The following is a 3,667-nucleotide window of genomic DNA, read 5'->3' on the forward strand; positions in this document are numbered from 1 at the left end:
AAGATGTGCAAACCAGAAAGTCCAATTCTGGGTTTGTGGTATTATTTGGGAGGGACTTTGATTGGATGGAAGTCCAGAAAACAAACAACTGTAGCTATTTCTACTGCAGAGGCAGAATTTATTGCTCTGTCTGAACTTTGTTCAGAGGTAACCTGGTATGTACAGCTGTTAAAGGATTTAAGTATAGAAGTTAAAGAAGCTGTAACAGTATTTGAAGATAATGCTCCTTGCATTAAAATGGCAACAGGTGACAGAGTGAAAAGTAGTAGCAAGCATGTGGACATTAAGTATTGTAATGTCAGAGAAGCCATCAAAAGTAAACTAATTTGCTTGCTTCATTGTTCTTCAGATGACAAACTGGCAGATGTAATGACCAAGCCATTGGGTGGAGTACACCATGGGAAGAGTATTAAGTTATCTGGTTTTATGTCTATTCCAGTCATAAAGGGAGGAGTGTCACTGTAAGAAATTTTATGAACTGGAATAGCCATAGCAACAAACCAGCCAATGAGAACTGTTTTTGATTAAGACACAGTATTGGCTGTGTGAGGCATGTGATCCAGCCTAGGTCTGGATGTGTCTTAGTCTTCTCTGTGTTTGTTTTTTCTGATCTCCAAGTTAAGAGTTGTTGATGTTCCCCAGAGCTGAATGAAACTGTATGTACTTTATAGATAAAGTTTTTCTAAACCAGGGCTTTTCAACCAGTGGTATGGGTACCACCTGTGGTACATTGGCACCTGGCAGGTGGTACACGACCATCCTAGAAAAGTGGTAGTGGGGGAGGGGAATGAGCTGAACCAGTGGCAGCACTGCACAAGCCTAAGCGAGAGATGGCTTGAGCTAGGCGACACCCACCCCAGTCCCACCCCCCTCCACCAGAGACCCATGGATTCCCCCCACACAGGCACCCTGCAACCTGAGTGGTGAGCTGCCCCCCCCCCCAGACATTGACTTCGTTTGTCAAAAAGTTGCAAAAGGTGATCACATGACTCTGGGACACTGTGACCATCATAAGTATGAATCAGTTGCCAAGCATCCGAATGTAAATCACATGACCCTGGGGATGCTGCAACAGTCATAACTGTGAAAAATGGTCATAAGTCATTTTTTTCAGTGCTGTCATAATTTCGAACAGTCACTAAGCAAATTGTTGTAAGTCGAGGACTACCTGTACTTTATCATTTTTTTCCTTTTTGGGGGTGTCATGTTTTTGACACCTTGCTGGGCGACTGGTGGTACTCAGAGAGTGCCTTATCCTAAAACTGGTACAATGGGTGAAAAGGTTGAAAAGCCCTGCTCTAAACTAGTCACCCCTTCATGGATTACTGCCTTGTCGTGGCAAAGGGGCTTGCATAATTTAATGAAGCTATGAGCTATGCCGTGCAGGGCCACCCAAGACGGACAGGACATAGCAGAGAGTTCTGACAAAACATGATCCACTGGAGAAGGAAATGGCAACTCACTCCAGTATCTTTGCCATGAAAACCCTATGGACAGTACCAAAAGGCAAAAAGCTATGACACTGGAAGATGAGCCCCTGAGGTCAGAAGGAATCCAATATGCTACTGGGGAAGAGCAGAGGGCTAGTACTAGTAGTGCCAGAAAGAATGAAGTGACTGGGCCAAAGCCGAAAGGACGCTCAGCTGTGGATGTATCTGGTGGTGAAAGGAAAGTCCGATGCTGTAAAGACTTTTTCTCCATGGGTGAATTTAATTCATATGCCCATCAGGTATATTACTGTGGGCAAGAATCCCTCAGAAGAAATGGAGTAGCCTTCATAATCAATAAAAGAGTAGGAAAAGCAATACTGGGATAAAATCCCCAAAATGAAAGAATGATCTCAGTTCGAATCCAAGGCAAACCATTCATTATCACAGTAGTCCAAGTCTATGCCCCAACCACTGGTGCTGAAGAGGATGAAATTGACCGGTTCTGTGAAGCCCTACAGCACCAGGAGCTGACTGTGGCTCAGACCATGAGCTTCTCGTTGCAAAGTTTAGGCTTAAACTGAAGAAAGTAGGGAAAAGCACTAGGCCACTCAGGTGTGAATTAAATCATACCCCTGTTGAATATTTAGTAGAGGTGAAAAATAGATTTAAGGAATTAGAGCTGATAGACACAGTGACTGAAAAACTATGGATGGAGGTTCGCAACATTGTACAAGAGGTAGCAACTAAAACCATCCCAAAGAAAAAGAAATGCAAGAAAGCAAAATGACTGTCTGAGGAAGCTTTGCAAATAGCTGAGGAAAGGAGAGAAGTGAAAGACAAGGGAGAAAAAGAAAGATATGCCCAATTGAATGCAGAATTCCAGAGAATAGCTAGAAGAGATAAGAATGCCTTCTTAAATGAACAGTGCAAAAAAAATAGAAGAAAACAGTAGAATAGGGAGGACCAGAGATCTCTTCAAGAAAATTGGAGAGATGAAGGGAACGTTTCATGCAAAAATGGGCATGATAAAGAACCAAAATGGCAGGGACCTAACAGAGGCAGAAGAGATTAAGAAGGGGTGGCAAAATTACACAGAAGAACTATACAAGAATGTGCTTAACGTCCCTGATAACCATGATGAGGTGGTCACTGACCTTGAGCCAGACATCCTAGAATGTGAAGTGAAGTGGGCCTTAGAAAAGCTGAGCAACCACAAAGCTAGTGGAGGTGACAGTATTCCAGCTGAGCTATTCAAAATCTTAAAAAACGATGCAGTAAAAGTGCTACACTCAATTTGCCAGCAAATTTGGAAAACTCAACCGTGGCCACAGGATTGGAAAAGATCAGTTTACATTCCAATTCCAAAGAAAGGCAGTGCCAAAGAATGTTCAAACTATCGCACCATTGCACTCATTTCTCATGCTAGTAAAGTTATGCTTAAAATCCTACAAGCTAGACTCCAGCAGTATGTGGATCGCGAACTACCAGGAGTAAAGGTAGGATTTCCAAGAGGCAGAGGAACTAGAGATCAAATTGCCAACATACGCTGGATCATGGAGAGTTCCAGAAAAACATCTACTTCTTCTTCATTGACTATGCTAAAGCCTTTGATTGTGTGGATCATAACAAACTGTGGCAAGTTCTTAAAGAGATGGGAGTACCAGACCATCTTATTTGTCTCTTGAGAAACCTATATGCGGGTCAAGAAGCAACAGTGAGACCTAGACACGGAACCACTGATTGGTTCAAAATTGGGAAAGGAGTCCGGCAAGGCTGTATACTGTCACCCTGCCTATTTAACTTATCTACAGAGCACATCATGAGAAAGGCAGGGCTAGATGAATCAAAAGTTGGAATTAAGATTGCCAGGAGAAATATCAAGAACCTAAGATATGCAGATGATACCAGTCTAATGGCAGAAACTGAAGAAGAACTAAAGAGCTTCTTGTTCCGGGTGAAGTAGGAGAGTGCAAAAGTTGGGTTGAAACTTAACATTAAGAAAACCAAGATCATGGCATCTGGCCCTCTCAATTCCTGGCAAATAGATGGGGAAGAAATGGAGGTAGTGACAGATTTTGTTTTCCTGGGCTCCAAGAACACTGCAGATGGGGACTGTAGCTAAGAAATTAAAAGACGCTTGCTCCTGGGGAGGAAAGCCATGGCAAATCTAGACAGCACACTAAAAAGCAGAGACATCACCCTGTCAACAAAAGTGCGTATAGTCAAGGCTATGGTCT

Source organism: Vipera ursinii (genome assembly GCF_947247035.1).
Source record: "Vipera ursinii genome assembly, chromosome: W".
NCBI lineage: Eukaryota > Metazoa > Chordata > Lepidosauria > Squamata > Viperidae > Vipera > Vipera ursinii.